General features: G+C 36.7%; 1 non-coding gene across 1 annotated transcript; it reads left to right on the top strand.

Annotated features, from left to right (window-relative positions):
* The first annotated feature begins 11159 nt into the window (after positions 1 to 11159).
* LOC126010603 (U1 spliceosomal RNA) lies at positions 11160 to 11323 on the top strand. Its single transcript, XR_007496624.1, has one exon. It is a non-coding gene; the product is annotated as a U1 spliceosomal RNA (small nuclear RNA).
* Positions 11324 to 11761: the final 438 nt, after the last annotated feature.

Here is an 11761-nt window from a genome sequence, read left to right as displayed (position 1 = left end):
CATTTTTTTATTGATCTTAGGGATTACAAATATGTCACAAGTGCCTCTTTAATTCACTTGTCTATCCCTATAGATATACCCAAGTTATTACAGCTCTATAATACCCCACTGAGTCAAGACTTGCTTTGTGTGATCGTTATCAGTACTGTGTGCTTCTTCCTGGAAATTTCTGATAAGATTAACCATTAGAAATGAAAATATAGAGGAGCTGATTCATTTCCACACTTTTCACTGAGCTTAACCAGAAAACAAGGTCCTGTGAAAAGCTAGAATAGAAATCGGGATGTTTGAGTCAGTCACATTTATTTGGTGTTCAATTAAATTCTATATTTAAGCAGTTGGGCTTTAAATCTCAATTTAAGCTTTTAAGTTCTGTTTGATCTTGAATTTTCTGTTTTTGGGCACCAGTTTTCTGAACATTTATGAACTGGGAATAGAATCTTCCTCAGAGATGTAGGAAGTTAATGTGATACTTAGTACAAAATGCTTAAAGGCACTTAGGCACTAAATTATTGGTAGTTATTACTTTACTGTGGAAGAAAGATAGCTAAGGTAAAATAAAATTGGGGGATGACACTGTCAGGATCCCAAATCAATCCCAAGAAAGTCTGAAAGTCTGAAACACAGGGGCTACCTGAAGAGCCCAGGGGAGCATCTGAGCTGCAGAATTCTAGGCCCAAAACATCAGCTAGGTGACCTGGGAGGTGAGTTAAGTGCAGGAGCCCTCTTCATTTTGGGGTTTCTTCCACAGCTCCACTGAGATATGTCCTTGGATCTCTCCATTCTGGAGAAACATATTCTTCTGGAGAAACTCTTGAATGTGCATCTATCTTTTCCTTCATATTTCCTAAGTAAGCTTATCATAATTAACTATTTGTCTCTTCCTTGGGATTCTTTACTGCTTAGGGTAGATGAGAAACTAAAGCAACAGAAAAAATACATTTATTTAATATTTTTATTTAAGTACCACGATTGCAACATGTTTGTAATTGGGTTTCAATCATAAAAAGAACACCCCCCTTCATCAGTGCAGCAACATTCCCACCACCAATGCCCCCCATAAATTCCTCCCCCTACCCCACCTCTATTCTAAACAGGCATTGTAGTTCTCTCACTCATTAACATTGTCATGATAGTTGTTTTTTCATTTGATAAAGAAAGACAATTTCAGATAATTATTGACATTTGTAGAAACAGTACAGAAGCAGTTAACTAGGAGTCAACTCTAAATCACCATGACTTGTTAACCATAATTAGTTGCTCTGTGTGACCTTGAGACACAGAAGCCAAAAGAATGTCACAGGGAGGCTGGAGTGATCAATGGGCACAAAAAATACTGCTGATACTTTCCTTGGCTATGAAAGGAATTCAGTCATTTTTCGTGACAGCCTATTAGTGGACTATGTGATTAAAATAAAACTATTTAAAGTCACTTGTTAATTGTTACTAGAGTTAAAAGAAGTGCCTAAAACTTGCTCATATTTTGAGTATATTATAGAGGTCACATTTTTGTTTTTGTTTTTATATTTCCCTCATACATCAAGCCCATACATCTAACTCATACATCTAACCCAATTTTTCTTATTGGAATTTTCTCTGTCATTCCTGCTCTGTGAAAGCAGCATAGCTCTTTAGGGTTAAAGCTCTTTAGGGTTAAAGCTCTTTAGGGTTAAAGTATCTCTCCTAACCCTTGAGATGAATGGTTGATTTACCTTTTAAAAATGCCACTTTCTCCAAAGGTACTTTGTGAGCATGAGAGCTTTTAAACCCTGAATGTCATCAATCAAATTTGGTGGGGCGGGGGAAGCTTGCTGAAAATAAAGTATTTTGTCCAGCCATTGTTTCTTCTTACCTTCCTGGGGGGAAAAGAGACGTGATGCATTTAACTTACTCTCTAAGACTGGTTTCTGTATTAAATGTACACACACACACACACACACACACACACACACACACACACACACACACACACACACATATATATATATGCATATATACATATATACAAACATTTCTTTTTTAAATAAAAAAGTCATTCTTTAGACAGAGACGCTCATGGATTTATCATGGCTCTGTATGAAGGTTGTGCTGCTGGTGCTCAGGGAACCATATGAAGTACGGGAGTTTGAACTGGGTCAACCGCATACAAGACAAGGGCCTTATCCACTATGCTATCTTTCCTATCCAGTCACACGTAGTTTTTTATTTCTTTTGTTCTGGAACCATGCCCAAAGGTGCTCTAAGGCTATTCCTAGGTGGGCTACTTCTATCTTCAAGGGAAGCATACATTTTAGGCAGCTGAGCTATCTCTTCTATATTTAGATTTTCATTTCTCTTAAGAGCAAGTGAGTGGATCATTATTTCATGATAGCAAAAACCAAGATTAGTTGATGATTTTTCTAGAAGTCTATCTTTAAAAAAATTGGTATATTATTATGTCTTGCAGAAAGGGCATATTACATTTACTTAAACAAACAAAAAAAAAACCAGTTTCAACTCACACTTTAGAAAACAGTAGTCTTAAAAAATGACCCGGTAGAGTTTGTAAATGTGAGTCCCCTGTTGGAAGATACAGCTGAAGGTCACATTGCAATAAAAAATGCTGTGTTGTACATATAATTGGGATATTTAGAAGGCAAATATCGTACTAGTGCCCCCAAATTCCCTTTGTTTTTGGGACTATGTATAGGTATGGTGTAAGGTTTGGATATATTTGCATTTACTTTTGTCTGAGAAATTTTGTGATTTGTTTTTATTTTTTCAAGCTGGTGGTGTCTTCTATGGGAATTTGTTAATTTTTATTCTGTTGTCTTGGCAATCAGTTCAGGATCAATTTTCTCACACCTAAAGTGTGTGTGGATGAGATATCCTCTGCCTTCCTTATGCTGATGAAATTCTGTATAACTGGATCATTCCAATTCACAAAACCAGAGCAAATAAACTATAAAAAATTTAATGAATTACCTTAGGGGCACCATAATAAAAGAAAACCTGTATGAGTACTTGCTTTCCCCAGGGATTTTGAGACCAGGATCATTTCCATTCATTGTCATCTGAAATGCTTTCCTTGTTAAGTCTCAGCAATGCCATCTTTTTGCGTTTTTGGCACTTAGATGCTGAGAGCAGCAGAGACATTCTTAGCTTTTTCTTTAGTTTCAAAATCCTCTAATTCACTGCTGGGTAAAAATGTTGGCTAGGCAATGTTTACTAGGAATTTAAAATGCAGTTGGAGGAAGTGAATAAAAGTCAACCCATGATCAAACAAAGCATGTATTTTCTTCCCTCATGACAAACTAGTTTCCAATGTTATTTTCAGTATGACTTACTTAGAGAATGACACAAGCCTGCAACTTTGTATTTCTCTGAGCTCTAGACAAGATGACCTCTTGAAAGATCACACACAGAACAGAAACAACATCCTGTTTTTCTATGTAGATGTTGATTGTAATTTGCACACTATTTTAAGGTATACTCATTGCTTTTTGCCTTTGCTCTTGGTGTCTAGTTTCTACAAGCCATTTCTTTAAAGGCCTTTTGGAGAGTGGAGGAGACACTAGATGGCAGAAGTGCACTGCCTAAAATGGGAAAAACAATTAAGCAGGATCTCAGCAAGTGGATGCTGCCTGTGAGGGGGTAGGGAAGAATTGCTCTGATTATTGACTGATCCGCTGACCCCTGTCTCCTCCCCATCTCCTCCAACTCTATTTGTCACCCTGGATGTTGGTCTCCACTTGCTTTTCCAACTCTCTGCCAGCATGGGTGGCTTTGAGATTGTTCCTAAACTTCTATAAGCAGGTTGGCAAGATGACAGTGTAGATTTTGTTGAAGGTGGTTGTGAAGTCTTTATCTGTCCCCTAGCATTCTGGATCTGGCAGCTGTTTGATAGGGTCCTACATATGTCTGATATTGATTCTTAATCTCTGTTTACTATAAGGCATGAGTTCAAACAGTCTAACTGTAGTAGATAAGGGAGATGGCTCAAAGAATTGGAATGTATTCTGTGCATGCTAGAACCTGATTCTTGATCCCTGCAATAGCATGATCCTCCAGGCACAGCACCACCATTCTAAAAGTATCCACTGTGAACTACTTAGCATTTTTTAAAAATGACCTCTAGTAAATAACTCCTATTTTCACTCTAAGTATGTTGGCTCATCTTTTTTTCTCGTGTGTACAATTTCAATTGCGATATGAAAGTGAGCTGTTCGTACTACAATTTAGTAGGGGTTTCTTTGCAGTAAGAAGGTGAAAGGTTTTTCCACTATTAGAAATAGTTTGTATATTAGAAATGTTTGTATATTCCAGAAAATAGATCAAATTATAACAAAGAGGAGTATTCTACTGATAAAGGAACAAGAAGGAACAGGCAGGTGGAGATTAGAAGAGAGAAAATTGGCCCAAGGGAAGATTTCCTGAAACTGGGCCCATAATATAATATCCTGCTCTTCCAGTGCCCCTCTATCTTTCCATCCCATAAGCCTTATGCCCAGTGAAGAGTGCTCATCCACTTCCTAGTAACAATAATTGTTACCTCCTATTTAAGGAAAGCACACAGCAGATGTGGTTTTCTCCATCCCTGGTGCAGTACCTTCCTCCAAAAGAATTATTTGCCAAAAGGCCCGCTTAGCGAAGTCAATCATTTGACCCTTTGCATGGATCATTGGTGGTAATTCCAACATGGCTGTAACATTACATTTTTCTCTCTATTTGGCCACTATAGAAATCCAGCCTCAGCTTTCCTATGGACAAAGAAATGTCAGTACCAAAAGCTTGCCAAAAGTTCCCTGCTGGCTAGTTCATATAACCTGGTGCCAACAGCTTTGTTTTTCTGAGTCTAGCTCTATGATGGTAAACTATTATTTCTGTCCCCCCTAAAATCTATTTTACGGCTACTACATAAACATCATAAATATCTCTGTCTCTTTCCTCCTGGTTTCTTGAAAATCCTGCTTTTTGCTAAACCAAAAACATCCCCAGCTCTGGTTTCACTGCCCTCCAGCTGAGTTCTTTCTCACCTGAAGAACGGTCTTTTAATATATAAATTTAAGGCCTGTTTTCCCATTGTACTGCTCTCCTGCTCTTTGAAGACACCTTGCATACCAGAGTTTGTGCTTATAAATGTCATCAACTAAAAAGTAAATTTGTCTCTTGTCCCTTGGATGAGGGTCCCCATACAATGCATTTTGTGTGGTCTCATTTATTTCATTTTTATATTTCATATTCGTCCACTTGTGCTCCTGCTTCTCTCCCTGTGAAAGGTTCCTGGACCCCATGAAGGTTCTGCTTAGCAATGCAACACGTCTGCAGCAAATAATATATCTGAGAAAGAGGATTTTTCAACTTTCCTGGGTTTCCTACTCACAAACACATTACGGCTCAGTTTTCTTTCTTTTTCTTTCCCTATCTTTTCCTTTTCTCCTTCCCTTTTCCATTTTTGGTTTTTGGGTCACACCCAGCAGTGCTTAGGAGTTACTTGTTACCCCCACTTAAAGAAAGCATGCTCTAGATGTGACTTTTTGCCTTCCTGGTGCAGTGCCTTCCTCTCAAAGAATTATTTGCCAAAAGGTTCATTCAGAGAATTCAATCATTTGACCCTTTACATGGATTATTGGCTGTAATTCCAATATGGCTGTGACATTACATTTTCTCTTTATTTGATCACTATAGAAATGCGGCCTCAGCTTTCCTACAGACAAAGAAATGTCAGTACCAAAGCCTGCCAAAAGTTCTCCCTGGCTAGTTTATTTGTGACTTGTATAACCTGGCACCAGCAGCTTGTTTTTCTGAGTCCTGTTTTCTTGATAAACCTGTTTTTCTATTTACCCAAAAACATTTCCATTACCAACCTCCAATAGGGCTTTCTCACCTATAGAACAGTCATTTAATATGTAGATTCTAGGCCTGGTCCCCCATTATACTTTCTTTGGAAGATCTCCTACTCTTTGTTCTCTCTGACAACACTCTGCATTCCAGAGCCCATGCTTAAATATGTCATCAGCTGAAAAATAAAATTTGTCTCTCGTCCCATGGATGTATGACCCCTTACAATGCATTTTGTGTGGTCTCATTTATTTCATTTTCATATTTCATATTTGTCTGCCTTCTGTGCCCGCTTATTCCCAATGAGAATTATCTGACCCACTAAGGTTTTGCTTAGGGATGTAACACATCTGTAGCAGTTACTCCTGGCTCTATGCTCAGAAATCGCTCCTGGCAGGCTCGGGGGACCATATGAGATGCCGGATTTGAACCACCATCCTTATGCATGCAAGGCAAATGCCTTACCTCCATGCTATCTCTCCAGCCCTTCCCTTCTTTTTCTAAAATAGATTTTCCTAAATGTGACTATCTGTGTTTGCTCCTAGCTTTCAATCTAACTGCCTAAGGACAATAACCTGAAAATGCTATAAAACTACTTTCAGATTGTGAGGCTTAATTTTGTCTCCAGCAGAATAAACACTAAAGATACTGCCATAAATAAGACATATTTATGTCCTGAATGAGTTATAATGAACATAGGCAATGAATATAGGTGATAGTTACTATAATAAAGATCAATGCAGGTGAGCCTCTTATTTAAGAGTTTAAAGAAAAATATCCCAATACAATTAGGAGTGAGTAAAGTAGTCAGGGGTAAGAAACTGCAGATTAAGAATCTAAACTAGCATAAAGAAAAATGTAGGGGCCAGAGAGATAGCATGCATGTAGTGTGTTTGCCTTGCCTTGAAGGTCGGTGGTTTGAATCCTGGCAACCCATATGGTCCCCGGAGCCTGCCAGGAGCTATTTCTGAGTGTAGAGCCAGGAGCAACATCTGAGCACTGCCGGGTGTGATCCAAAAAACAAACAAAAAAAAAAAAGAAAGAAAGAAAGAAAGAAAGAAAGAAAGAAAGAAAGAAAGAAAGAAAAATGTAGCTCAGCAAAGATGGGTAAAACTCAAGGGTTCTGTTCTTTGGAGACTTAGAAATCTGAATTAGGGTGTTGGTTAATAGCAATGGAAGAAGAAGGAAGGTAAATGTAAATCATGACAAAGAGTTTGAGTTTACATTAGCCATAAGGAGTATAAGAGGTTATATCAGTGGTCGTGTCTTTAAATAGGCCAGTCTACATCAAGAGAGGAGAAAATTAAGATTTGTTTTTCTGATAGGCACAATATGGTAACAGTAAGGAAACTAAAAGAAACCACTAAGTAGCTAGATAACTAGAAAAGTACACATATATGGAGATTTACTCTATGTGCAGTGAAAAGAGCAGTATACTCAAGAATAATACCATGACCTATGTTTCGGTAACTTCAGAGGTTATATTGTCATGAACCAAATGTAGTCATTGGCAGTTAATATTGAAACCTGATGATGTATAAAATTTTTTGAGGAACTAAGTAGCAAGGAACTCTAATATTCATGCATCAATTCATGTACTCAAACAGAATTCATAGATTTAGTTTACTGATGATGGATGTGAGGTGAAACAGTATAAACAAAATGAATGTTTTCTATTCTTCAAGAAATTAGAGGAAATTTTTCTATTTTCTCTATTGTGTTTGTTGAATTATGGTGACTCAGAATTATTTTCAAAATAGTTTTCTATGCAAGTATTCTCATTTGACCTATATTGAAAGTTCTTGGGATCAGGCCAGCAATAAAAATATGAATATGCTTTCCCCCAAAAAAAAGATGTATTTTGAAAAATTCTGAATAAAACAAAATATAATTACAAACCTCCAATACTACCTTTGACACATAGTTTGAAACTTTCCTGTTACTAGTAGCATGTGAAAATTGAGGAAATAAAGAGGTAGGCTTAAAGAAAGAAAAAAACAGACCATTGAGTTGCTGAATTTCTAATATTTTCAAAACTTTATTGTAAAGATATGTACAGCAATGGCACTATTTATAGGTTTGGGCTTTGAGTGTAATGCAGTCCTTCTTCCAGTTAGCCATAGCTTTATGTCCTTACTAAGTATTTTCTGGGTGTCAGCACTGGACATTTGAGGATTAACAAAAAAGGACAGTTTTTCTTATCATCTTTAAACTCCAATAAGGACAGTTAACTTTAGACAAGTAGAAAAAGTATAACATCTCATATTCACAAAAACTTGTTTTAATCCAGGCATTTCTGCAAGGAATGCAAGGAATGTGGAGTTATTTTTTTTAACACAGAAAAACAAGGAAACAAACAAAACTAAACAAAAGTGAAGTGGACCTAAATCCATTTTCTTGGTTTTCAGATCAGCTAAAATAATGGTCAAAGGAAATATGTGCCTGATGAGAAAAGACTCGGAGTTTCCAGAGTATCAGGAAAGAGCCCTTTCACATTCTAGGTTTCATTTCATATGTCATTTCAAATGGATGGAAACTTATCTGGTGTACTAGGGTTTATGGGGAAGAGGTATTATTTTTCAAATGAGCAATTGTTAGAGAAGGAGGGGGAAATTATGCATATTTATGTATATGTAATTATGGCACTAAAGCATAATCAATATTATTGACATTGTAGAATTAAATATATTTGATACTATATTCTTTTGATTTGTAATTAGTGTTTTTACATATTAATTTTTAATTTTAGGAATTGGTGTTCTATTACATTAGGGTTTGTTTTCTTTACTTTAGGTCAGGGGTCTCAAACTCTTGGCCCACATGCCATTTGCGCCCCTCCATACAACATTTTGTGGCCCTGCCCTAGAGGAATCTTTTTTTGTTTTGTTTTGTTTTAGTTGTTTGGGTCACACCCCCCAATGTTCAAGGCTTACTACTGACTTTGCACTCAAGGATCACCCCGACTTTGCCTCCTGTGACCCCAGGTAAATTGAGTTTGAGACCCCTGCTTTAGGTTATTGGGTTAGATAATGTTGTCAAAATTTAGTAAATGGTATTTTTGTCTGGAATCAGGTTTTTTTGTGTGGGCGCATCACAGGGAAAAATAGTAGGTTCAAAAGGAGGTCTATACATTTTGGATGGACCCTCAAGTTGTTCATTTACACAGGGAGGTTCTTTGCCTTAAACATTTTGTTTTGGTTTGTGACTTAAGCTCCCATCTACAAATAATTGGCTGTACTTGGCTCATCAATTTCGGACCTCATATGGACTTCTGTCTGGACTAGGAACTTGAATTAAGTTCAGATACCTATTGATCATCATTACAGTGGCCCCACTGTGCAGGGGATGTATGCCTAATTCACTGCCCCCAAAGATGGGTTTTCTTCTGGTCAACACAAACAATCAACAAAGAAGTAAATGGGACCCAATAAATGGGGCAACAAACATTATAAAAAGAAAGCACATAGAACATGAGAGATAGATAACATCTATCAGAATTAAGAACTGCCTCTGCTAAATCTTGGAACCCCGCCATTTATTTATGATCAGTGAATGCTGTCAAGAGTCTTTTCTATTTGATGGAACTTCATAATGGCATCACAACCTTTAAGAAAACCCCACTACACACACACACACACACACACACACACACACACACAAACACACACACACATTTTATCCTCATGAAGGCTTTTTGAGTCACTGGACAAAGTTCACCAACACCAAACAGGACGTAAGTAAGAAAATTTGGAGGCATTTAGAAAGAATTAAAATCTTTTCCTCAAATTGTAAGTTTGAAGAATTCTGATTATGGCAAGCTCCTCCTAAGGGCATCTTTCTTTTTTGTCAGCAGATTCTGGTGACATGCAACGAAGTATCCTCCTTTTCATGTGATAAAAAAATATATTAAGGTGGTTTTGTTTTGTTTGTTTTTTTTCCATACCTGGCAGTGCTCAGGAGTTACTCCTGGTACTGGGCTCAGAGGTCATTTCTGGTAGTGTTCAAATGACCATATTTGATATCAAGGATTAAAACTGGGTTGTCCTTGTGTATGGAAAAAAAAGCCCTACCTTATGTGCTATCACTCTACATAAAGTGTACACCCTTACATGAAGTTTTATGAGTTAGACAAATAAGCTCCTCTGAAAAACATAAAGCTTATGCAAAAATAAAGCAAAGTATTCAAGAAGCTCACCCTTCTCTGTTCAATAAACTTTAAAAATAAACAAATGTGGCAATTAAAATATATTAAAATAATTGATATATAAATTTAATATATCTTAAATTCAATATATATATTCAATTTAAATTATTTTGGCAAGGAAAAATACTATTCACTCTCTTCTCTTGGTCTTCCCTTTATCAACTTGCACATTCTGCAATGATTTTTAATGTATTTAAATGCAAATTTTAAGTTTACCTACACATTTTGTTAATGATGTGAGAGTTCTAATGTATTTTATTTCTCACTTTAAAAAATGAAGCAAAATGCAAATTTGAAGAACATGGAGTTTTCTTTCTGCCTTTTAAAATACTTAAAACAAATGCCATCCTTCCACTTGAGATACAAAGAGAAAAATGCAGATAACAATTGCTGCTTGGCCTTGGCAATTGGCATTGTATTTCTTGCAAATGACTGTCTGAGGATTAAGTCATAGAAATTATTCACCACATAAAAGTGCATGTAAACAAACTTCCTCCAAGGGATCTGAAGATTTCAAAAACATTATAGACTTAATAAGACACTGACATTACAAAGACTCAGAAATCTGAATGGTTCATTTGGAAGTTATGTTAAAATTAAAAAGAATACAAATATAAGTCAGAGGCAGATAGAATCAGACAGTGAAAAAATCACAACTGATCTGATCTTTAGCTATGACAAGATGCAGATTGAATCAGGCACTATGAAATTTTTAATTAAATGGTTTGACCATTTAATGTACTTTGATAAATGGGACCTCAGATAAGGGATAAACTTGAGAAGTATTTTTGCAAAAAAGCACTTTGAGAACATTTTTTAAAATTATTTATTTAAAGAAAATGTATCATATTGTTGACATACTGATCGTAATAATTTGTTTCAATATGACAGACAACAAAGTTATTAAGAAATACAAGGAGACTAGAGATTAATAAATAGAAAACGAAGCTTAGAAAATTTATTAGCAGTTACATTTGTGAAAATTATTGTATCACCAATAAAGTCATTAATATAATAGCTGAAGATTCAGTATGCTCCAGAGATTTTCTCCAGAGATGGATAATACACTATAAAAAGTGTATGTTGTGTGTGTGACAATTATTGTTTGCGTAAGCATAGTAAAATATGGAAGAGAATACTTACCTGGCAGGGGAGATACCATGATCACGAAGGTGGTTTCCCCAGGGCGAGGCTTATCCATTGCACTCCGGATGTGCTGACCCCTGCGATTTCCCCAAATGTGGGAAACTCGACTGCATAATTTGTGGTAGTGGGGGACTGCGTTCGCGCTCTCCCCTGAAAAAAAATATGGAAGAGATTGGAAAAAAAATCTTTGACCTAAAAAACAGGGAGATCTTATCCCCAAAGCACTTCGGCATAAGACCATCTCAAGACTCCAGACATGGCTCAGTTGTCCAATCCCCTAGTCATTCTCGGTGGTCAGCTCTTCACCATCACAGTTGTTGCTGTCAGGTTTCTGTTATAGATCCTGGTTTCTGTACAGGTTCTGTGCCAAAGACCAGATGGTGTGTAGTATCTTCTGTGTGTGTGTAGTCTCTCCATCAGTTAACATAGCAGAGAATCCTGCCCTAAAAGCCGACGATTGCTGTTGCCTGGTTGTCAGAGTAATATTAAAACTGTTTTTGGAATAAGTCAGTGCCATGGCGGTAGTAGGGCTTCCTTGGTAGAATTTATATTCCTGGGGCAGGTGTAGGAATCCATGTTTGTTTCTGTAGG

The sequence above is a fragment of the Suncus etruscus genome, chromosome 5 (genome assembly GCF_024139225.1).
Source record: "Suncus etruscus isolate mSunEtr1 chromosome 5, mSunEtr1.pri.cur, whole genome shotgun sequence".
Classification (NCBI taxonomy): Eukaryota; Metazoa; Chordata; class Mammalia; order Eulipotyphla; family Soricidae; genus Suncus; species Suncus etruscus.
Note: the sequence above shows the minus strand (reverse complement) of the source record. Positions and strands in the feature narration are given on the sequence as shown.